The sequence below is a fragment of the Neopsephotus bourkii genome, unplaced genomic scaffold, assembly GCF_033783945.1.
Source record: "Neopsephotus bourkii isolate Nb327-2 ecotype Australia unplaced genomic scaffold, CSIRO-AGI_Nbou_v1 NB_1234, whole genome shotgun sequence".
Classification (NCBI taxonomy): Eukaryota; Metazoa; Chordata; class Aves; order Psittaciformes; family Psittacidae; genus Neopsephotus; species Neopsephotus bourkii.
In genome coordinates, this window is record NW_026901719.1 from 3,632,719 (window position 1) to 3,658,748 (window position 26,030).

Sequence of the window (26,030 nt, forward strand, 5' to 3'; positions counted from 1 at the left end):
CCCCCTCTGGCACAAATGGTCCAGTTATATATACCTGTGCCCAATGCCTACTGCATACAAGATACATTACCAGAGCAAGCCTGAATAAAAGAGATAAGGCAGCTTGTAAAGACAGTTGCTACCTTCTGAAAGGCTGTCATGCAGCTCCTGACTCTCCTATGTCATTGCTGACCAAGCAAAAATACTACAAGGAAGGGACATGAGTGCCTCTGAGGGTCATCACCACCATTTATGCATCAGTTACTGTCTATATACCTGCTGCAGATAAAAGGGGAGTCTGCTCAGTATTGGATCAGCTACTTTAAGCCAGTCATCCACTCCTGCAAGCTCCCCCTGCCCATCCCAAAAGACAATAGGTAGATATGCTCTAAGAGATCAGACACACGATATAAATTTTGGGCAATGTGCAGAGTTTACGCACACAACCACATGTGGACTGAGCTGACCACTCACCAAATCCTCTCTCACTGCTTCCAGGAGCAATGGGCAGCATTGCTGCTCCACCTCCAGCACTGCTGCAGGGGTGAGAAGCCGTAGGAGCTGGCCTCATTGCCTGTGCAGGTCAAGTCAGCTAGCAAGTGCAAGAAGGTACAAAAATGGTATTCACACAGAAATATACTCTTAAAATAAACAACTCCCTTGAGGACTTCACTGTTTCACTTCTTATAGGCTTTACCTCAAGCAAATGAATCATCTCTCCACTTAGAGATGGTAAGTAAAACTGTTCACACACATTGCATGTACCTCACCATTATCAGTCTTTCCTACAATGCGATAATAATCTTAACCGCATATAACTAATATTAAAGCTTCCTACAACTACATCATGTTATCACCAAATTATAGGACACTTTGACCTTAAAAGGAGTCTCCACAGAAGCTGCACAAATTCTACTGGAAAAAAACACTCCAATATGCCAAAACACAAATCACAGTGAAAAAAAAAATTAAAAAAATAAAATCATATAGCAAATCATATCAGAATATTAACAGATTATTAACTTCAAGTTACATTGAGCCAAACTGCAAATCAGAAGTATTTGCAAAAATACCAGGGCTACCACATGTAATGAAAACACCTGTAACATTCAAGTACAAATAATTTTCTATTTAACATTTCCATTGTTTTATATTTTCAAATCACTCTATTAAGCCACAATAACTTTATACCAGATTTTCTAGGTCTTTCCACACAATAGAAAACTCTCGGACTTCTGGGCAATTTATGTTTCATGTCTTACACTTTGGAGAACACAAAGGTTATTGTCCTTTACATTAAGATTTTAATCTCTGGAAGAAGCAATCAGCACTGAGGCTGGGTGCCTAAGGCTATTTCTTTCAAATGGGAATGAAGAGAACTCTAAATGCCCTGCAGATGCAGAGGTCAAGAAGTTGGTTAACAACCTCCCTTGTGTAGGCTGCTGGAAGCAGTGTCCTGGTCTCTACCTGTAACTCGTTCTATATTTAGAAAATACAGTAGATTGTCAATGACAAATGTTATTGCCTGTTAGTGATGCTATTTAGTACCAAGGGATAGTTACTGAGGACTTGATTTCTCCCCATACATCTACTCCAGTATGGATTGACTGCAACAGTAATGGGAGTAAACAGGGCTCACTCACAGCTCACATTCCCATTGGAATAGTAAGACAACAATGAAGCAAAATCATGAGAAAGGCACCCGTGTGCAATGTTTACTTCAGGCTTTTTCACAGTCTCTCAAGTACAGCTGCATTGTTCTTTCATATGCACAACTTTTAGACAGACATTGGAATACTTTCTCAGCACTGCAAATTTCACACGAGTGAAAACAAATTTACACTTGGTTTTGTAAAGGAAACACTCTCCCAGTGCCTCTTTTCGTACTCATGAAACTCCAGAAAACAATGCCTTCGCCTTAGGAGAGCATGGATACAGCAAGGACAGCACAGCAAAGGAAAAAAGGCATCAGCACACTCAAAGGCTGAGGAAATGTATTTGAGAGGACTGTCATTCCTTCTTCCCTAACCTCCCTCCATCAAGATCAGCACTTAACATATAACAAAATTTTAAGAACAATCTAGAGACAGTCAAGTTTGCATATCTATACAGCTTCTAATCGGTGTGAAAGTAGTTTATACTTGCTGCTGTAACACACAATCAAAGCCAGTATTTGATTTTGCTACATGTGAATATTACTGTAAAAATATACAAGACCAAACAACCTACTGGATACAAGATACCACACAAACATTACTGCCTTATTACACAAATATTACCACCAATGTACACCAAACAGAAAACTAGAGCATAAACTTCATCAGCTGAGTCTCAAAATCAGTAAACATTAGTTTTGATATTTTAGACCAGACCTTGTTAAAATTAAAAGCCATACAAGTACTTCCAGGTCTCCACTTTTACCACATACACCTTTCCACTGCCTCCCACTTGCAGAACTTCCCTTTAAGTACCATCAGAAGAGCTTTTTTTTTTTTTTTACACCAATTCAAGTAATATCATCCTTAAATAGTACTTACATTTTATGACACCCTAAGGGAGAAGACCAGCTCCCCCAGCTCCAAGCACGCAGGCTGGCTGCACAGGTTTGCTCCCTGGACACACTACCAGTGAGCAGCACCTCATGGTGGCCTGTGGGGAACTGGTACACTGCAACTCGTTCACTCCCCTATTTATTACCTGATGTTAACATGACAGCTTAAAACATGCCTGTAATGCAGCGAATGCCTTCCTGCCGTTACTCTTCCCACCTGCATAAGTGCTGCAGTGGTTACTGAGCCTGAGCAACTGCCTCGACGACTGCTTTGCTCTGCGGCTTCCAAAGAGTAAGGTTTAAAAAAAACTTTAAAGAAGCTTTAAAAATCTAAAGGTTTAAGACTGCTACTTTGAATAATAAAAAATTCACCACCAGTCAAGCTTGAAGAGCTGTTTACAAGTCAGACACAGGATGCTCTGAAAAGCTACTGTATCTACAGAGTCTATGCTTTTCGTTCTACTCTCTAAGCCAGGCTACATTAGTTAGAATACACATGAGTCACATGTAAGATTTATGCTATTAGAACTCACTAAGACAACAGTGTTTTACCTCTTCGTTAAATTTTTAAGGCTTTAAAATTATTTCTAGCTATCTCCTACAGCCTAATTAATCAGGTGAAAACCAAAAGTAACTGTCTCGGTTAAAGGCTTCAGCTTTAAACTGCAGTAAGCAGCTAGTTAAAGATCTTTAAAAACGCTTAAAGCATCTCTCCTAAGGAATAACTGAGCACAAAATTTAACTTGAATATTATTAATATTAAATATTAATTTAACTACTAAAGCACTGCAATCTCCTTCACAGCTTGTCCCAGCCGCTACAGACAACGCTGATGCACAACACAGTCAGAACAGAACTTTTCGTACTGTAACAACTTTCTCTGGGCTATCCCACATTAATGGAAAATACGATCCCCCACGCAAGACACCCCCTTTAATTCAGCAATCAACGCATGCCACACACGCCGTTCAACTGTACAAGAACCAGGAGCGGTGCCGCCGCACGCCGTCAGCCAACCGGTGCCCCCCCTCTCCCCACTGCTACTGACTGGCCCCCTTCGGCCGCGCAGTCTCCGGCCCCTACCCGACACAAGGGCTCGCTCCCAGTCACGTAAGTCCTAGAGCGCATCCACTTTATGAGTTAACGACCGTTCCGCAGGACCGCGCCAGCCTCGGCGCTGGCCGTGGAGGTGCGGGGCTGGAGCATCCCAGGCCAGGAGGACGCGGAGCCGCCGCCGCGGAGTTGGGAGCGGGGCCACTTCGGCCAGGAGAGGCGTGTCCTCCCGGCGCTGCTGTCAAACGCCGCCGGCCCCGCTGCTCCGGCGGGCGGCAGGCACTGGCGCTCCCCGGGACCTTCCGTGCCGCACTCGCTCGTCGGGGCTCCTGCTGCCTGGCAGCCGCGACCACCCCGTACACACAGACACGAAGTCCCGCGGAAAGGAGCTCTGCTGGTGCAGGGAAGCAGAGCCGCCCCGCTCCTCTCGCCCAGGGAGCGGATCCCGCTGCCCGCTCTTGCAGCTGCGCCCCTGACCCAGCCACCAGCGGTTTTCCACCGCCGCGCCGGGCGCTCAGCCCGCCCAGGAGGGGAGCGGGCAGCTCCGGGAGGCCGGGACGCAGTGTCCAAGCATGGGGCAGCCCTAGCCTGACCCGCTGCCGCCTTCAGCGAGGCGGGGCTGGCGAGGGGTGGCAAGGGGAGGCATCACGGAGAGGAATGCGGGGGACAGGAACGAGGGAACTGGGCCGCTGCTTTCCTTTCCCCACGGCGCCCGGCGCGGCTCCGGCGGGCGGAGGTCACGGTAGAAGCCCAGGGAAGGAGCACGACCCCCGCCTCGACTCCCTTTACTCTCCCGCTCCTTCCTCCCTCCCTCCCTTCCTCCCTTCCTCCCTCTTACCGCCCGCCACTGCAGGAGGGCCGCCGCCACTCACCGAGCGGGCGGGAAGCGGGTCCGTGCAGGCTCGCGCGCCTGTCAAGCCGCTCCTGTCGTCGCCCGCCTCACGCCGCCGCCATGTTCCGGGGGTACCGCGCATGCCCGGCAGCTGCACCGGGGGCGCAGGCCTCCCCCCCTGCCGACCACCTTCCGCCCGCCGCGGGGGAAGGCGGCAGCCGAGGGGGGGGTGGCTGGGGGTGTGCATCACACGCCGGGAGCAGCGTGCTTCGCTGGGGTCGGGGTTGCCCGCATCCTTGCAGTCTCGCCCATACCTGCGGGAGGCGTCCTTGCTTGAGCCGGCACTGTACGAGCCGAGCCGCCCCGTTCGGGGGGCCGTGAGACGGCCCCGAGCGCAGCGCTGCCGGCGGCTCAGCGGTCGTTCGCGTCTGCAGTCCTCCCGCGTTCAGAGCCGATACCGGACCCTCGTGGAGCTGGGGGGAGCCTGGCACCTCGCTCCCCCGGAGCCATCTTGCGGTGGGGCAGGAGGCGCCGCGCTCCCCTTCGCTTCCTGTCGCAGGGAGCGCTTTGTGAGAGGGGGGAAGGTGACACTATAGCAGGTGTTTCTGTCGGAGGCCTCCGTGTGAGCGGTTAACGTCTGGAAAATATGTGAGGAACTAAAGGCAAGGCTTTCAGCAGACAAACTCGAGGGAAGCGCACCGCTGTGCTGCGGGCACACCTGGCCTGCCGGCGGTCACCCCCGTGCGGTGCATGCTCTGGCTCCGTGTTAGATAAGCACGGGGATTACAGAGTTGTGCACGTCTGCTTGAGAACCTCATACACCGTTATTTTACTCAGATCCGTGCTTATAAATAACTGCGTAACTGTTGAAAAGTACGTCTTTGGCATTTTAGGAGGGTACGTTACTGTTTTATAAGCAGTGGGTGCCAAGAGGCATATATATCCACAGAGATATCCATAGGGATATCTGGTGAGAATTAGCCTCTTAAATACTATCAAGTTCGAGGCATTCCATGCCCAAGTTTCATCTTTGCTATTTACATCACTGGAAAGTGAAATCTTAAGCTCAAATCTGCCAAGGTCATGAGAGAGATTCTAGGAGGGTTTTCAATGAAAAATAATAATAAAAAGGAAATCCAAATATATGCTTGAAAGCCCCTCAAACTCTTCTATGTGAAAGTTAAATTAATACACCCAACTTCTGTATCCTGCATGTATTGCAAGTTACTACTATCAATTTATTTTATGCACTCTCATAAGCAGTAAATGTTTCTTCAGAAACAAAATTAGTCCTTGCCATAAATGATTTAATATTTAGACAAGATGAGAGAAATAAAAACATGCTAATTTGGGTGATTAAAAATATGAAAGAGAAAGACAAATACTGAAACGTGCTTACAGAAAATCTTTATAGCAAAGTGCAGCATGTTCATAACCAATGCAGATGGATGCTGCTTAATTTGAAATATTTTCCCCTTTTTGTCATACTGAACTTTTGCAGGAAAATGAGAGATTATGCTCATTATGGACGTAGAAATGTGCCAAGCATCATAGAATAAGTCCTTGTGGGAGACAGAAACAAAAACATATTTTAAAGATATCCTTTGTCAGTGACAGATACAACATCTGAGGAATTTGTTCCCTGTGAGCCAGCAGGATGACGTGAACTGGCACAGTTCTCTGACTGCTCGGAATTTTCCTGGGAGGCTGAAATCAGGAAGCAAGTCCAACATTAATGCTATTTCTTAAGCCCCTGGTGTGGTGAAACAGAATAAACAATAGATGTAAGAATAAATGTCTACAAGATCACAGGTACATCTCTAATCCAGGAGACAGATGGGTCCATTCCATTTTCACATGTCCTCCACCTATGAGCTATAGCTGATGTAAAGAAAAAAAATTCTTTACAGGATTATTAGAAAAGGAGTAAGTAGTCCTGCCTGCTTCCGTTCTCCAGTAGAATGATGAGCTTGTTTTCCTGTGGCTCACCCATCATCTTTCATTTTCTATTATGGGTATTAAACTGAATCATTTGGGTCAGAAAAGCCAGGCAATTTTTAAGTTCTCAGTGTTTTTTTACAAAGAGAGAGAGAGAAGTGTGTGCATGTATATGTATAAGTATATATCTGTATATACAAGTGTGTACACAGTACATGTACATGTACATATGCTCTGGCTTCACAGTTTTTTTTATAGGGTGATTCCATAATTTTAGAAAGAACCAACAATACCAAAATAAAACTGAAATATTTCATAGAGATAGACTGCAATGACATTGTACAACCAGTCAATATAATGTTATGGGAGGTTGATGCACAGGAAAAGGATGTTTAAGAGAACTGGCAGTTCCCCAAACAAATAACATTAAGAGTGGAAGTGAGCTATCCATGCAGAAGAGGTAAGGGGCTCAGTGAAAGATCAGCCTGACTATCACAAGCTCTTCCTGAAGGATGGAAATGAAGCATCCAGAAAAGAGAAGCTGGGTCATGTTACTTTGTAGAGCTACAGAAGTGTATCTCGATTGTGCAGGGATGAAATCAGAAATGGTGGCAGAAAATGAGATGTAACTAGCAAGGGACATCAGGAGTAACATGAAGTCATTTCACGTATGTTACCAGAAATGGAAAAGGCTCAAGCAAGTGATTACTCCAGTATCAAGGAGAACTTGAAAGTTTTTGACAGGCAACACTGAGAAAGCGAAGCCTCTTAATATTTTTGCATCTTGTATTGATATAACAATAATAATCATGCGTTACTGATACTTGGGAAAACAGATGGATTTCAGACTTGACAATTCTTCAGAAAAAAAGGATATTAAATGATAAATTATTCAAACAAAATTTGCTACTTTTCCACCAGATGGACTTAAAGGACTGGCTGATGAAATCTCAGTTACTAGTGTTCATCTTTGAGAATTTATAGTGGAGGGATATTACAGGACAGAGAGAGACAGTGTTGTTGTAAGGAAAGAAGGAAATAGAAAATTATTTACTCATCTATTTAATCTCAGTGCCCAGAAAAGGTACTGGAGCAAGTAAACAGGATACCTTTAAGCAGTTATAACACAATGAGCAACAGCCAACACAGGTTTGTCAAGAACAACAGATGTCAAACAAATCTCATCCCTCTTACAACAGAGTAGGAGGAATTGTCAGTGGAGAAGAAACATTGGGTGTCATGTTGGATGTCACTTTAGTTAGATTTTTGACATGGTTTCATATGATATTATTTAAGTAAACAAGAGAATGAGGAGAAGGTATTTAGGGAGCTGATGCAAGCGGCTCATTGTCAGAAGGATGTTAATGAACTTGGGAATGGTACAGAAAACCTGTTTACATAACTGTAGATCATACCAAATTGAGGGGGTTTAGCATGCTGGAGAACAAATGTACGATTAGAAGGATTTTCACACACTAGAGATTGGGTCTGAAAAAAGGAGGGTACTATTCAACAGATACGGCAGATATGATCAGCTATACAAATGGAAAGGGGGATTACCAAGTGTTCTGCAGGGAAAAAAACTTCAATTATGTGAAAAGGTAAAAAAAAAAACAAACCAGACCTGTAGTTCTTTGAATCACAACCTGTACAAAAGGGACAGTGTCGGAGACCTGCAGTGAGAAAGTCAAATCGCATAAAACAATACAAAAAGAAGCACACTTCACTTTGTGAAACAGCGTCATTTACATGGCTTTAGATAAGCTCAGTAGCTGTGGTCTGGCTTCAGTAAATATGTAGCTCACTAAGAGTAACAAAGAACAACCTAAATGATTGGACATCTGTAAAATACGCCCTATAAGGAAATTCTAAAAACAAACAAACAAAAAACAGAAACAACTAACCCCAAACCCAAAAGATATTTATGTCGAAGGGGGGAAAATGGAAGAAGGGAAAATAACATACATAGCTATACAATACAGATATGAGTGTATATCCAATATATGAAAGATTGCTGTAAACGGAAAAGGATGAATTTGTTCTCCAGTTCCACGGGTCAAGAGAGAACAGGTTTAAAACACAGCAAGGAATATTAGAAAATAAACATGATAAGTACAGGGAAAAAGATCATATAGGTGGTTTTGCAGCCTCTAGCTTTGGACTCTTTAAAAAGAGCTAGGGACCACTGCTCCTAGCTGGCACAGGTAGAATGGTCCTCAAGCACAGGGTGGACTCAATCCCCTTCCACGGTCCTTGCTGGAAACATGAGTCAATGAGCATACGCTTTCTTTAAGGCTATTGGTGAGTGCCAGCTTCCTCAGGGAAAGGATTTTATTGTTTCTGCAATGAGCATGCTGCTAGCTTCCAAAAATAAATTGTTTCAATAAGAATTTTAAACTGGCTGCCTATTTTCTGAGTCCTCCTTCATTCAAGCTGTCACAGTGTGATTGTCCAATGTAGCAAAGTACAGGACAGATACACAAGAGGATGCACAGTTTCATTACCTGAAGATAGACATAATTCAGACATAAATAGGTCTGCATTCTACTCGCAGTTATATGAATTCAACAGATATTCTAGATTTTTATCTGACAGCAAGTTTAAAGTTCATGCTTTCCCAAGAATGAAGCCTCAAAAGTCCTTCAAGGCATATGAACTGTGACAATGACATATTCTTTTAATAACATCTTTTTTTTTCCCCATTCTTTTTTTTTTTTTCTTTTCTGCTTGCTTGTAGAAAATGTCACCACCACCTTCACACCTTTTAAACTGTGTAGATTAAGAACAGGAAGAATTACAGATGACAAGTGTAAAGAACACTCACCACGACTATATTAAGTAAAAATATTCAGACATTCTAAAGCAGTTTCATATAAAGCTATAATGTTACAGTATATGCATAAGGTGTTTAAAGATGTGTGTAGGAACTGGTAACACTGAAAGAAAAGGAGTTATTTTTCATTTGCATGGCTGCAAACCTGAAAATAACTTCTCTGAGGTACAGGATGCTCACAGCAATAAGTGGGAACAGAGTATTGGCCACACAAGTGTTAAAATATTTGCCTGTAATAGTTAGAAATTGATTTGTAGGGGAAAAGCAGTGAGGAGCCAATTTCAGCTAAGATAGAATTCAGCTGTGGATAATCTTTTGCCATTGGATGGATAGTGATAAAAATTGCCCCATCAAGGGAAAACAGATTGGTTTGGTTTGGTTTTGTGTTACCTAAATGAGTGCCTCCTGCACAGTGACAAGCAAAAAGAAGAAAAAAGTGCTGCCTCCCAAATTGTTGTGGACAAAATACTGCAATAGATTTGTATTACCAAAAAAGATAAAATTTGAAGTGATGAGGAGACTTTTTTCCTAACATTTATCAAGACCTTCAGGCTGCCTCTTGGTTGGATATATTATATGCAGGGCTGGACAGAAAGTTAATTTTCCCTCCCTATGAATTTTCCATTTCTATTGTATATTTTTCCATAGCTGAAACAACAAAATCCTGACACATGATCACAAGCTGTCAAAGAGTAAAACTGTTTCAGTAAATGGCAATGGTTTGTTTCAGTATTTCTAAATCCCCCATTTTCACCTTTTTTTCTTTGTTTTCACATAAATTGCATTATATTTGAATTGAAACAATTCAATGATCGTGAAGCGGATGTTGTCAGAACTTTCAGCTCTATCCTTTCTGAGAGTTAAAATAACCTTAGCTTGTTTTTTTCTGTTTTGTCTGTTGTTTTGTTGCTGTTTGGATCTAGGAACGGCAGAAAAATTATCCCTTTACTGGAATTTCGGTGAAGCACAACTACTTGTGTAAATGTAGTAGGAAGCTTTCCGAATAGTCTAAAAGGTGTGAGTAAATGAGAGAAAACATTGTATTGAATTGATATAAACACAGGATTTGAAGTAGAGCAGCAGCACCAGGAAACCTTCTGGATCAATAATAGTTCAAATCAGCAATTTGTATTAGGGGGCCAAACACAAAAGCTGTAATACCAACCCTAAATAATCAGTCCTAGTGCATCAATAAGTATTTTAGCTATGGAAACAGCATGGAAGGTGGCATAATTTATCCTGTTTTCTCTTAATGCAGTTAGTTTCTCTGCATGTCTGAGTAAGATTGAATCTCTTCAAGGGGTACCACAAGCATCATCCAACACAAGTGGTTAAGCTCTTTAGTTAGAATTGTAGAATCATGGAATAGTTGGATGGAGTACCTCTTCTATGAGGAAGGGCTGAGAGAGTTTGAGTGTTCAGCCTGGAGAAGACTCCATGAGGACCTTATTGTGGCCTTTCAGTACTTAAAAAGGGTCTATAAGAAAGATGGAGACAAACTTTTTTCTCAGGTCCTATTGCAACAAGACGAGGGGCAATGGTTTTAAACTAAAAGAGGAGAGATTTAGGCCGGATGTGAGGAAGAAATGTTTTACAATAAGGGTGGTAAAATACTGGGTCAAGTTGCCTGGAGAGGTGGCAGATGTGCCACCCCTGGGGACATTCAAGGCCAGGCTGGATGTGGCCTGGGCAACCTGATGCAGTTAAAGATGTCCCTGCTCATTGCAGGGGGTTTGGGCTAGATGATCTTTGAAGGTCCCTTCCACCCCAAACTATCCTGTGATTCTAACCATAGAGGAACAGTTCTGGCTGCAGGTTCACATTTGGGCAAACAGAAGTAAACTCTCCTTTAGCATACTAACATTTTTCCTTCAGGTGCTCTTTAAAATTGAAAATGAAATTCAAGTAACATAGAGCACCCACTTCCCTAAGAGAGAGAGTGCAAACAAGATGAAGTGCTAATAATCCCTGGTTTTGAATTCAGCACTTGGTGCTAACACTGCCATGTCCTTGGGGGATCACTGCCCAACCAAGTCCCAGGTGTGCGGCAGGAGGTCTGTCTGGGAAGGTTTGACAGCTTTTTGGGTGGTTAACAAAAAATAAACCTCCAGCTCATCAGACTACAGGAAACTTTGAGAAAATTAACAAATTTAAGCAAATGTACTGTTTTCTGCTAATATTTTTAGGTAATCTGACACGTCATACAGATACATGTGAGGGGTGATTTCTGTCATATGCAGCCTGCGGACCTGATGATCCCACAGCTTCCATATCCAGTACAGTTTCTGTGATGCCACCTAACCAAGCACTTTTGCCATGGGATTTGCCATGGGATTTGCCACATTTGCAGATAGCTCCCTGACATTTTCTTTTGTCTCCTCAACTCCTTTGGTCCCCCAGCTCTGCTGGTACACCAGGAGGCAGAAGGGAGCCAAGACCCAAGGTATCAAGGGGTAGGCCAGCTGGCAAGTGGGGATGGGGGAGTGAGCCAGAAGTGCAAGCTGACCACCGCCTGAGCTGCCTTTGGGCCTGGGCAGCAGCTCGGACCTGGGGGAGCCACAAAAAGCACACGCTCCAGTTGTCAATGGGATCCCAAATTCGCCATCAAATGAATCAGGCCTCTACTGTGGCTGTGCAAGTCCTGCTCTTGCTATACCCCTTGGTGAACATGCCCTGGCTGGAATGGAGGCGATAGGGAGTGCATAGGGCGGGTGAGGGGCTAGCTGTTAAATCAATGGGCTGCATGAGAATAAACCCAAAACTGTGTTTTTCTTGAAGCCAGGGATATCATGATGTTTGAGCTGGGCTGCTATCTCATTCAATTAATACCCTGAGACCAAAAGAAGAATTAAGTGATAATAAGACCATTAAAGCACTCCTGAAAATTTAGTTTCAAGTCAAACATTATTTGGCATGATGTGGCCAAACACATAACACTCTGAGAGGCCACCACAGGCATGAATATGATAAATGCCATTCTTCATGTGAACAACACTTATTCCCATTTCAGTGCAATGAAACCTGAGATGCCAAAGTGACTAATCTTGTTTAGTGCTATGATCAAGTCAGAGATCAGTCAGCATTGTGTTTTCCAATGATGACAGACGCAGTCTGGTTGCAGTTCTTGGCTTGCAAGCTCACAAACACCAGTGACTTCTGCTTTTCTTCAAATGCTGTTCTTTGTAAACAATGGCTTGGTTTAAATAAAAAAACATAAAGTGCTGTTTTATTTATTCAGTTTCTCAATCATTTATTTATTAATTTATTTATAGTTTCATTTATTCAGTTTTACTAGGAATAGCTGCTTCTGCCCATGAGGGTGCTCAACACTGATCTTTGGAGTGATGTGGGTGCCAGTGGTGTGCAGGGTCTCTGGCAGGCACATGCCAGGCACAGCCTTTGTCAGCTGTCTGTGGATGGAGCCCCACCATGTGCAGAAGACCCTGGGGTGTACCCTGGCTGCTGGAGAATGTGGAGGGAGAGCAAAAGGGCACTTAACTAGGGAAAGGGGGTAGGTCAAAGGCAGGGAGCACAAGAAACAGCGGCCAGGACCTCTCTTTTGCTTTCTGCAAGATGTGAGTTGTCGTCTCCTGCCACCCATCCCTGTCCTCCTTTGGGTCTGCACTTCATCTGCACAGCAACAAGACTGAGCAAGGGAAGGACAGGGAATGTCTCAAGCTGTGGAGAAGCATAACAGTACAAATGGAATATTGTTGTTAATATTCATAAGTAAGGATGATTTTTCCCAAGGCAACTGTTTGAATTAATAATAGACAACCCCAAATCAGCAGTACATAAAGGTAATGCGGTTTTCTTCTCTCTGTGTCAAAACACTACTATTAAATACTTCGAATAAATACATAGTTAAGTTCGTTAGTATAAGAAATGATGTTACAACAGTTTAAGTATTTCTTATAAAGATACAAAAATGATGTGCTTTTACATGCTCATCTGTATATATATCACCTTACCTTCAGCTTTCAGCATTTGTGTGAAGAAAATGAAGTATTTCAACTATTTTAGCTAGCTTTGAATTTTAGCAAGACCTTTCTTTGTGTTACATACTCAAAAAAAAAAAAAAAGATTATGGAAATGTCCTTTGTTAAAAATATGAGAATATGGGTAAAGTTTTGGTGTGAAGGAGCGTAGAAACAGTAACAAAATGTTAGAATAGCCCAACGGTATTTCTGTTAGTAAAGACAAAGATTGAGGAATTGGAGGGAGAGGTGTTGAAACAGCAGGATACAGTGAAGGACGAGTCCTCAGGGTTAAATGGTACATTCAGACCGTTTTGAAATAAATGGTGGAACTGCTAAAATAAGATGCACTCACTCTTAGGCAAAACAAAGAGGTACTTCTCAAGAACTTGTTAGGAAGACTTCCTTTGCCTAAGGTATTTTTTTCAAACATTTCCCAGCAAAGGGTCAAAGATGCCAGTGGTCCCTAAAGCAAATCCTTCTACACTTTGGAAGTGTCTGCATAAAGTTACCATTATCAAGAAAGGCCTATAAGCAACATTAAAAATAACACTGAAATTATACAAGCATTATTTAAATCAGAGGTATTCTTTCTATTGTGGTTAGTTTTATTCTATCCATCTCAAAACAATGCAAATAAATTTATTTCAAAAATAGATGATGAAACAAATCAGAAATTCTCTTGAGACTTTTATACAAGGAGAGACCATATACATGGGGCTTAATGTAGAGATGAATGAGGGGCAATAAATAAATATTCTTAAAAGGAAAAAATACATAGAATGTAAACTTACATAGTCTTTTATTCCAAACATAAGAACATACACTGAAATTGAATATCAGGAAATGTGAATACTTAAAATAGAGTAATCTGTGAAACCCCTTACCACGATATAACATTGCTGTCAAGAGTTAAGAGGGTATCACAAAAGAATAGACCTGTAGATGTTAAAATAGGCCTGACCATCTTATGATGATAATAACAGAGGTAATTTTAAATAGGGAATATCCCTTCAGGTTTTTCTTTTGCAGGTGACAGCTGCTAAGGGTGATAAAGAAAATTCTTTTTTTTTGCCTGTATAATTGCTTGTACTTTTTTTGCAGTCAGTTGGGTTGTCATTGTCAGAGGGAAGTCATGGGGCTGCACAAACCTCTGATCTTAACAAGTACAAAAATGCCTTTGTTCTTAAAGATGAAAAACTGTCATGACCAAAATACCAGCTGAACAGGAGGCAGGGGTGGAGAATCATGTTTCTAATGGAAACACCAGGGATGTAAAGAAAATGAGTTGCATAAGATATCAAATATCTGAATTATCAGAACACAGTGTTTTTCTTTCTAGCAGTTCTTTTTTCTTAGTGTAAGTTCTTACATACTTGGTGTTAACAGCTTTTCCTTTATTCCTTCACTATCTATGTCTTTATTCTTGTGCTATGTCTTTATTTTTGTTCAGCTGCTTGTGAAGTTATTCCCAAAATAACTCCACAAAGTAAGCTCTAATGGAAGAATTCTCATGCATTCAAAATAAAAGAGGATACTAGCACAGAGACAGAGCCAAAACCTTTTCAAATGAAGCCCTTGGTGCTTGCACCCAGTTATGGGTCCAGAGGTTGATGTTCCCATCACAAGTGGAGTGTTCCTATACGTGCAGCAAGGATACTTTTTGTGCCACTACTGACTTAACATGCTCGGGTGGAGAATTTTTTACAATAGAAAATCTCTGCTGCCTGGGACAGCAACGGTGCTATATAGATATGTACATATCAGTGTTGTATAGTGTTGTATATGTAGTATTTTATATATGTAATTTGAAGTTGGAGAGAGCTGGGACAGATCAGAATTGCAAATGGCTGGAAGGAGGAATGGAAACTGAGAAATGGAAGAAAATATGAGCACACTGTATGACCATGTAAGCTGACACAAAATAAGATGCAATGCTAGTTTTGCAGTGCCAAATCCGTGCTCCACTCCTGGTGGCATTAGCTGGTGTGTGCAGCCCACTGGCGACTGTTAGCCACTCTTGCCTGTTATGGCAGTCAGTATGAGATGTATGAGTAGGCAAAGCACCCCTGAACTGTAACTACCTACTGGTCAGTGCTGTCCTCTACAGATGTGAAGCTCCAGCAGGGATTTGGGCCCACTGATCTGGCATTTCTTTGTGTATAGAAGAGGGATTTGCCCATTACCTTTTTAAAGGACCCCAACCTCTTAGAAGGAATGTGAAGTATTAGCCCCTTGGCTGCAAACTGGTCAGAAATGCATCAGTCCCATCAGTCTTGCCAGCCATCTGCATGAATTTGTCTTAGTGGGAGCTGAGCATGTCTGAACAGAGTTTGGACATTTTTGTGCTAGGAATTGTCTCATCCAGTCAAGAGGCAGTGTACTAAAGGGGTTCCAGCTAAGTGAAGTGGCAGGTGTGATCCTATAGCTGTTATAGATCTTTTCCTACCTCTGTGGAACACACAGAGTTAATTTCTGGACATCTTCTTTCTCAGATTAAAGATGCCAGTAGCTAAGGAAGGAAAAATGATTTACCTTCAAATAGTTCAGCTGACCTTACACATTTATCACTTTACAGCATTTCATTTTTCAATGGAGTCTATTGTTTCAACACCATTAGCTCCACTTTTAGCAGACAATTACAGGGCATTTATTTATACACCAGAGACACACTGCTTAGATTTTTACATTCTTTTCACTTGAAATAGTTCTGTCACAAAACAGTTGTTTGTCTCAAGCAAATATTATTTCTCTCAAAGTTCTACTTAGAAATACTCAAATGTCTTTTTATTTGCACAAGACAAAGACCTTTTTCACTACCTGTGACAAGTGAAGAACAAGTTGGGGTAATACACTGACAAGACATGGATTATTTAGCTAATGTCATGCCATTGCATGAACAGACATTCAAGGTTTGGGGGTTTTTTCCTCTCTTAGTTGGACTAAAAATTATCTTTATACCAGACTACTCATGTAAACAAATAGCAATTTTCTAATGTCCTACTTACAACTACTTTGTCACAATAAAAAATACTGTTATTTTGGATTTTCAAAAGATTTTACAAAACTCTTCGCTCCTCCCCAGCCCCCTGCACCAGCCATGTGAGAACTAGTGAATGTGTATGGTCACCTAAATCATTTGAAGATTAAAAAAAACCCTCTTTTTTCTTTGTTTTTCATTTACAAACGGTCATGTTTCCATGTGTTTCCATGTGTGGAATAAGGTCTTTTATGCCCCTCGCTTTTTGTTCACAGTGAACTATTGAATTTCATGGCACCGTTGCTGTTTCATGCCATCTGCCGCTCACTTGGCCATAGCCAGCAAGCTGTGGTGATGCTCTGGTTAGACACACCACAGCAGCAGCATAATTAGAGTACCCTCTTAATTCATAGTGGTTGGCTGAAAGCTGTCCCTTAAATACATTTATAATATCCTACATGTACTGAAAGCATGCCAGAGAATTAGCCCATAAAAATCATTTGGACTGTGATCATTTTTTTTTTGTGGACCCAAGCTCACATTTTAGGGTGTTTCATGCTTCTAGCTGAGAAAAAGCCCACCATGGAAGAGCATATAGCTATGATTTATCTGGTTCACTTTACTCATCTGAGCTAATATAGATATCTAAAGGAGGGATTTTGAAGGAACATGAGAATGCTGTAGTGCTCAAGTACTTCTGAGATCAAGGGATGGGAAAAAGGTAATGCCACTACACTGTACCCATCCATGTTATCACTACTTTATCCAGTCCTGGTCACAGCAAAATCCCTTCGAAAGTAGAAAGCTTTCACTACTAAAGAGACTTCAAACTCAGTTTATTTTAATACACAAAATCAGGAACCTTTATTTTTGATGTTTCTTGTTGCTAACTCAGAAATAAAACATCCTTTGGAAAATGATGCCCTTGAATTGTTTGTTGAGACAAGTTTAATAAATTGATGTTCCAAGATGCCCGAGGCATTTGGAGAAATTACTGCCACACAGAAATGACACAAAAAAGGGACATTTTCTCTTCCTTCAGTTATAACTAAGCTCATGTGCTGCCCTTTGATGAAATGTGCCCTTTTGTGCATTTTCAGTGCTTTGGTAGCGTTAGGAAACAAGGTTCTAAACAAAATACAGGAGCAGGACATAAACTTGTCTTACTCGAAAATGCCAAAGTAGCTATGCAGAAAACAGGAAGGTAAACACTGAACCTGAAGATTGGACTAAAAGCTCTTGTCAGATGGTTTATGCTCCAGCAGAAGGAAAAAGCAGCATACAGAACAGCATAAAAAGGAGCTGCTGTTTTCATTTTGCAGCTTTGGAAAGCCACCACTCTAGCTTAGCACATGTTAAAAAAAAACAGAAGAGGTAAACTAGGACTGCATTGAAAATCAGATACTGAATTTGATCAAAAAGATGCATATGTTCCGACAGAGATATATTCACAGGGACGATAATAGGATCCAGCCCAAATTAATTTTCTCTCTCTTGTGAGTCAGGGTTATGGTAACATGGGCTCAGATAATACCAAAACTGAATCATGTTGCTCTGAACAACTCCCATGTAGTATCAGCCCTGACATACATGATGTTACAGGTCGTGGTGACCCCACCTTCAGTCTGAGTACAAGCAAACCTATAAAAAGGGGTAGATTAATATATGGTTTTGTTTGGCTGTGTAGTTTTTTTCCTTTAGCTGCATTTGAAGTTTATGAATAGTATATTTTCATATACATCAACACTTTTATTATCAAGACACTTCCTTACATATTCTGTGTGCACTCATTCTTAGGGTTGAAAAATTACTATCCTGACCCTTAAAATACATGGCTAGCTAGTGTTTGGGGCTTTGTTGGGTATTTCTACTAGGATGATAGTTAATTACTTTGATTACGTGAGTATTTCTATGTTGCTGTCTTCCCTGTGCTTTACAGAGACTCTTTGCATATCCCTGTTGCCCTAACCAGGAGAGGAGTCTAAAAGAAGGAAGCTGGTCTCCACAGTTCCAAACTTGCCTTTTCCAAAAGCAACCTGATAAAGCCTTTTGGCTCTATCACATACCAGTGTTTTTTTTTTTGCTGCCCCCTATTTCTACATGGACTTTTTAGCTGCCATTACCAGAGTCTCAGCAGAAGACAGTACCTTATTTTTGGCTTTGTCCCTCAGCAGTGGCTGCATTTCTGAAGCTGCTGTTAAGCAAATGTGTTTCTTTCAACAAAGAAAGAGCATCATAGCCAGCATAGTCAAATAAATCTGGAAACCCCAGATAAAGAAATTCCTGTTCAGAACTATTAATGTTGCATATAATCCACAGTTCTTATCGATGACTTTAAATACAGCATTGTTCAGATTAAGCGGGACATTTATGACTACAGGCCAGCTGACTTGCATGTGTTCAGCACCTGTTCACATAGCAATACAGAATACAGATGCTTAATATTTGAGCATATACTTGATTTGCCTATTGTAGTTTTCCAGGAGTCAACAATTTGAAAATGCTCAAAAAGGTACTTAAAAAAATTAATTTTGGACAATCTTAACGGCATTTAGACTATTTTTCTACATCACTGAAAAATCCCGCTGGAGTACAAGAAGCTAATGTGAAACAAATGTTCCACTGAAGGTGCAATTACAATTACTAAAAACAAAGCAAGAAAGAAAGCGTCAGGAACATAAATCAATGTGCGACCGAAGTAAAATAGAATTAAATTGTCCTATTACAGTGCGGGGAAAAAATGGCAGACATAAAATGAAAATTTCTCCCCATTTACTGTGCTGAACAGACAAGAAAGCTTTAAAACTGTAATAAAATGATGACAAAAATAATAGCAGGGATTTAAGGTGCTAAAAAGTTCTTAGCAAACATACAACATTATTTAGAAACATTGTGACCTCATTAAAATTACCAGGAGCAAAGGTTTTAATTTAAACAATCATAAGGCAACTGTGGCAGTAAATTTTATTAGAAAGAAAATAGTTGGGAGACTCAAACAAGCCATATTTCAGAGGCCAGTTCTGCATAAAGGAGTCACCATGGCAGATGTTTCAATAGCCACTGCCTTTGGGCACAGGTGCAGATGTCCAAAATACGAGACAACATATAGTGCAAAATCCTGTTGAGCAAATGCTTAGGAAGGATGTTTCAGGTATGACTTGGGTGAAAACTTTCACAGCTGTGAGGCAGGCTAAAGCTGGATCTTCCATGAAATGAGCACACTATATAAGGGATATGAATCAGGATGATTTTGTTTGTAAGGTTAGTAAGCATTTTCAAAATGCTGTATGCAGTCATTCAGGAAAACAATCGAAACGCAGAAAACCCAGGAAGATGCACATGATACTGTTATGAGCAACAAAAAAAAAATGAGCAAATAAATAAGGTGCAATCTGTGCAGAGCTAACAGCTTCATCCAACACATAATTTTCCATGAGAAAGGCACCATTGAAAGTGACTCTTAAGATCTTTTTTTTCATATGACTCCATATGAAGAAAAGCAAAACAAAGAGAGGGTAGCCTTATAAAAACTATCCTGATTCAACAACACTTCTGTTTTCCTCCAGTCAAGGACAGGATGGCTCAGAAATATTCATCCACCAGCATCAGTTTGGCATTCCTCCCAGAACTGTCCACTTGGCAGAAAATATGTAGCTGAATAATTTTAGTGTTTTCAACATCTCTTAGCCCATGCTTCACAGTCATCTTCCTGGAAGCTCTACTTAAGCTTAAGATGTGTGACCATCAGCAACCTCCGTATTTCAGCTTCCTCCCTGATGAGGAGTCACTGACAGCCTCTGGATCTATTTCTTTACATTGCAGGCTAAGCTAATTGTCAGATAGCCTGAATCATGCATGTGTGGGTGCAGAAAGGATACAGATGTGTCAGACCAGAGGCAGCAGCTCTGATCACTTGGCATTGATAATCAGTTCTAGAGATGGTTATGATCAGTACAAACACTACCAAGAATAGAGAGAACTCTTGAAATAATAGGTTATGATAAGAAGTGTCAGTATCATTTGCAAAGCCCATCATACCTAAGTGAATTTACCGATCTTTGAGCAACACGCAGCCAGTACTCAGGACCAACACGATCTTCTGTAGCAAAGCCAAAACTGACTTGAAATACAGCCGAACTGTAGATGAGGTCAAATGCCTCAGGAACAAAGAAGCCCTCCCCAGTCTGTCTGAAAAAGAGCATGTGGGGAGGGAAGGGTGGCTGGTGAGGACCCATCAGAGTTTTTTCATAAAAGGTGTCACTCCTCCTTCCTTGAGCAAGGCATGACAGCAGTGAGACAAGGCCAGCCTTGGCACTATTGTCATGCCTTGTCTAACTGGCACAGTGGTAGCAGGCCAGGGTTGGAATTAGGAAATCCAGAATACCCAAAATATCTTCATCAGAGATCAAATTAAACCCAAGAGAAAGAAGTCTGTTGTGACTTTTGGCTTCTCATAATAACCAGGTAAATTAGTCCATGCTTTATATTTCCTCAGTCAGTCCTTTCTGCTGTTTGATCTCTGTGTGCTGTTCATTGAGATGTAGGCCCTTTCTGTGATGCTTGTTTGTGTCATTTTCTGTTTTCTCTCCCTTGCACAAAATATCTTTCTTTACTGCTCTTCACCCAAGAGGATATCCTCACCTTGTTCACACTGAAGGGAACCCTTGCTCTGGCTTAGGTGGTGTGCATTCCCCAGCATGGGATCAGGTCCCACACGTGCAGAAATCTGCACTGGGATCCTCCTCAGGAGTGTTGGATTAGGCCTTTGCCCTGTACACCTTCCCCCTTCACACCTCAGGCAAGGTTCATAAAATGGCATTTCAGCAGCTTCTGCTTCTCTGAGTATTCTTTTCATCTTTCCATATAGCGTGCTTAGGGGGTAAGGTATTTAATCTATTCAATTTAGAAAGTCTTCTTTCTCAAAATTAAGGATAACTATAGCACAGAAAGTCCCTGTGTGACTGCTGGGGTATGTGTCAAACAACCATATTGTGACCAGTACCTTGGGTATATCCAGACTACCTCCAGAACTAGTTTATGAGAAAGTCAAGTTGCTGCTTTCTCAGAAGATGCCTATATGCTCAGTGGAGTAAATTTTAAACTGAGTTTGCTACCATTGTGCCATTCTCTATGATTAAATAATACAATTTAAAAAAAGAAAATAATGGTTACAAAAAGAAAATACAGAGTTTAGGAAAATAGGAAAATTGGGCAAAGAGGAACCTAAAGGAAATGTTCTAAGAACCATTTAAGTCTGTATATAATGGCTTCTGTATAGACTATGCTCATACAACAATTTCAAAGCTGAAAAAAACACCAACCTTTGCAGGCCTCACTGTAAATAACTAAATAACTAGATAAATAACATGGCAGTGCTCCTTTTTTCATAATAGTTTGGAAGGTCTAGTCATCAGTAGAAGGACAACAGAACTGTGGTGGTGTTCAACATACACACATTACCTGAAGAGCTGATCATTCCACACTGGGTGTGACCCGCTGGCCAGTCATGCTTAATTCATATGACAAGGTTTATTTCCACATTTAGCTGTTCAGACTGTTACAGAGGGTTTGCGTGTTTTTATTTCTTTCCGCACCTTTTCACCTCCTCACTGCCAATTTTGGAGCTGTTAGTCTCAGTTCATAGTAATTGTGAGAAAAAAAGAATTCCATCTGTTTCTGCCAGGAAAAAGAAAGATAGGGAAGGTAATGAGAGAACCAACAGAAAATTCCACTTGCTAGACATCCTTTGCTGCTAGTTATTACTGATCTAAAGGATACCTTGCTCAGTTATATTGCATAAAGTACCTAGCATTTAGCATAGGCACGGTATTCTAATTTTATAAGTCCTTAAATTCAGCACTTCCAAGAATACCGTGCCAAGCATTGTTCTCCTACTATTCATCTAAATCCATAAATATGACTCCCATGTGCAGATAGTGCCCTACAGAATGATTTAGCCAATAAGCAGCCTGAAGCCCATTTTTTCCTCACCAGGTTTTCAGCTCCAGATATATTTTTAACAGGAATGCGTAGGAACTCATGCCAGAGTTGTTGAGCATAATAGCAAAATTCAGGCTTCTGTCTTTGCAATCTGTCTTTCCAATAGCTTTGGAATGGCTTAAAGGTGAACAAATAATGAGGAAGAGAGGCAGAGAAGGGGAGAGAGGCACACAGACAGAAGCAGAGATATATTTAGGCTAAAAAACCATTAAGAGTTAAATGATCTGTAAAGAGGAAAGCCTTGAAATTTAATTTCCATCCATATCAAATAGGAGATTTAAGAGTGGTATGTTAGAAGAGACTCCTTTCATGAAAATGCAAATAGCGGCAAGCTGTTTTAATTATAGGCTATAAGTGTTGTATGCTGGGAGATCTGAAAAAATGTAGAAGAGAGCAGAACCATAAAACTTTCCCAACAGTATTTTCAGATCTTTTTCAAACAACAATAATCTCAATTGAGCAATATTTTGCAGCTACATTATGCTTTTTTTTCTAGGTCATTAATAGTTTGGCACATTCATACACTAATGGGATTTCTTCTGCTTGGAGTTTTCCCTTCAAGGAGGGTCTTGCAATTAAAAGGACAAGATGCTATCTGCTTCAGAAGGGTGGAGGTGCGGGCATGAATCCCACTCTCCTCCTGATCCAGGTACCTGCAACCACGGCTGCCAGCAGTCCCCTGGAAGAAAGAGATGGAAGTATACAGGTGGGGTGGCTACAGACCACAAACCTTCTCCAGCAAGCAAGGCAGATCTTCCCTACAAGCAGTTGTACATAACACAAGTCATTAATCAACAAAAACAGGGGTTTAGTTTCATATCCAATATAAAACAGTGCTTGCTGGCAAGAAGAGGGTGTAAAGAAACCCATCATCAAATATGCTCTACCTAAGTGTAATACAGATACAAGCAGTTCACCTTAACAGCAGAACTGACAACTCTCCTTGTCCTTTCCAGCTTTTCCCACCCACTGAGGCACACAGGCAGCAGCCAGCTCTGTCTGAACACCTTGTATGCTTGCCAGACCTCTAAATTCTAACCTCTCTCCTCCTTCAGCAAGAAAAAACATTTCTTCACTTCCATTTTCAAATGGAGAACTAACTAAAACTAAAACTCAGTCTCTCAGGAATTAAATACTTGCATACAAAACAAATTATTAGTAAAGTATGTGTTTGTTTAAAGTCTGGAAACATTGTGATGATGGGTGCTGAGTAACAGATAATAATAGCTCTGAAATATTCAAAGTGAAAAAAATTAAGCCCCTCAGAATTTAAAAATACATTCAAGCTTTGATGACTGCATTATATTTAGGAGAGGCCAACGTTGCTTTCCTAAGGCTTTTTTCTCTTTCCTTCAGTAGATGTCACTGTAGTACAGGATTAGTGTTTCCAACCCAGTTTGGGGGAAAAGGATAATACTGTTTTCACCAGGGAGTGGTCCACAATGGAGAACTGAAGCCTTATGCTTTTGGATTTTCAGCAGCTCTGACTGTCAGTACTCGCATCCATTTTTTTTTTCCTTATGCTTTTGTTTCTTGGTTGGGACCAAACACAAGAAATTATTCACTGTCGTGGTTGAATGCCGCTGAAATCACATCAGGGAAGCTAACTGGGGACAACCATCATTCTGAACCAAAGCCAGCTTTCAGACGCTTTGTTAATTTTGTTTTGAGGACTCGAATCACAGCCTTCTTTCTGAGGCAGCCTCCAGTCAAGTCCTTAATCCCACATACGCATTACTCTGATCAAGGTTTGAACTATTCTCTCTGCATTTCTTCTGTAACTTGACAGCAAAATGTCTACCAGATTAGTTTTTCATTTTTTTTGATTTAATATATTCCACTTTTACAATAGCTTGGCTGCTCATACACTAAACTAAGATGTTGCTTTTAACCAGGGTCAAGCAGTTTTACTTAAAACAAGAAATCTTCAGATGATGGCTAGCAATGAAAATATTTGAAAGGAATATATTTACTGAGATGAAAAAATCCATTTTAAAATACTCCTGAAAATGCCTGTATGACAAAACATGGAAGGACTGAAGCTAAAAAAGTAAAATAACAGAATGCATGTGAGAAGCAACATCAGAAACTGAGGAGGGTTTTACAAGATTAAAACCATACTTTCAGCAAGCTCATGTACAGTTAAAGAAATGCAGTTGCTAACAAAGTCATCAGAATTTAGTCAGATCATACAAACTCCTCCTCTCTTAGTCATTCCTAGAAAACAAACCAGAACCGCAGTCTGCTGTGGCTCCCGGAGCCTAACAACCAAATCCCTTTTCAAAAACAGGAAGGAGAAAGCTTATCTTGGAAACAGGCTTTATAGCTTCAGGCTCTTTTGTAGACATAATGACTAAAATACTAATGCTGGTCAAGAGCCCCTTGGTGAGCATGCAGGATAGGAGATCAGCAGACCTTTCCCCACTGTAGGAGAGAGCAGAACCCCTTCACCTGAAGAACCCTACTTGCTGAGCTATTAAAAGGAGCGAGTGGTGTATTTGAGCAAGATCGATCCCTTCCCAAAGCTTTACAGTGCACGTAAAAAACTACACTTTGAATTCCACAGGAGCCAAGGCTGCCTGTTGGGAATGTTAGAAGGAACTCTCTCAGCCGGTGGGCATTCTGTGCTCATGTGGGGAAGCTCCCTTTTGATGTCTGGGCATGGTTTTATGGGGCTCTCTCTGCAGAAACCCAAACTCCAGGTGACAGAAGCATGGAGAAGCAGCAAGGCCTACGGCCAAGACAAAAAAAAAATCCACTTCCAGGCAAAGCTCACACTGAAAGAAGTTTTCGTGGCTGTTGCTAACTTGCAGAAGCAGCTGGAGAAACAGGAAAGTCCCTAACATAGAAGCCAACCCTATTATCAAGCAGCAGAGCCCTCCAGTGAAGACTGCTGAAATAAAACTGGTCTCAGCCATTTAGGTTGCATTCAAGCTGAAGACCATATTAAGCTTTAGTATGGATATCATCCAAAGAGTCCTGCCAAATGTGATGAAACAGAAAGATCTAAATTTGTTTAGGAATGATGCTGTTAACATCTATGCCTTCTCTCAGCTAAATCAATTCCTGCTACTTTGTAAAATATGGTTTCTATCAGCCTTCCCACCAGCTTAATGAACACGCTGAACAGGAGAGAGTAGGAATCAGTAGTTCATTTCCCTCTGTCTTCCCCAGAGGAAAGCCCACACATCTGAGCAACTATTTGCAACGAGCTCTGGAAAGCAAAATGTTTTGAGGGACTATGCTTTAAATCCACTTTCTACTGAGATGGCTAAACAGAATTTAGAACCAGTATTTTTACTATCCAAGTTTGAAAATTGTCTTGCCTTATGCTACATCTTACTTTCTTACTGCTTCTACCTGTCTTGTTTCATAGCTTCAAATTTCACACCCACGCCCTTCTTTCCTCCCACTTTCTTTGTCTCTGTAAAAAAACCCTGTCATCCATGACTTCTTCATATGTCACTCCCTTCAGCCTCACCAAGACCTGTATCCTTTTTTTTCTCTTTCCTCTCTTTCAGAGGCTTCTCTCTTCCACACATTCTATTTGTAGCTTCGTTTATGGCAGTCACACCAAGCTTCTGCTTTCTCCCTGCCTATTCTCCCTGGCTACATCCCTTATACTATTTCTTCATTTTAGCAGCATTAAATATGACCCTTCTCCACTTACGCTTACCATTTTCTTGCTGTCTGCTCTCCATGCAGCAGTTCTCTTCAGTTTTGTTCTTTGATTTCAGCTCAAGGCATTCTTGTATTTTCACCATATCCCATGTATGTCTTTGCTGATCCATCCAATCCCTTTGCTGAAGAGTCCCGCATCTCCCTTCTGTGCTCAGCTGGTGTTCCTTCTTCAGCTCACCCTGTACCTAAGCTTACTGTCTTGCACT

At 41.3% G+C, this 26,030-nt stretch overlaps 1 protein-coding gene across 6 annotated transcripts in view; it reads right to left on the reverse strand.

Moving 5' to 3' along the window:
- SCML2 (Scm polycomb group protein like 2) overlaps nucleotides 1–4,647 on the reverse strand; it is a 73,480-nt gene extending 68,833 nt beyond the window's left edge. For 5 of the 6 annotated variants that reach the window (XM_061364508.1, XM_061364503.1, XM_061364502.1 and 2 more), the window contains exon 1: nucleotides 4,456–4,647. The gene's annotated coding sequence lies outside the window, so the exon portion shown is untranslated. Of the gene's footprint in view, nucleotides 1–3,613; nucleotides 3,735–4,455 lie in introns of those variants that run through there. The other variant, XM_061364498.1, reaches the window with a different exon arrangement.
- Nucleotides 4,648–26,030: the final 21,383 nt, after the last annotated feature.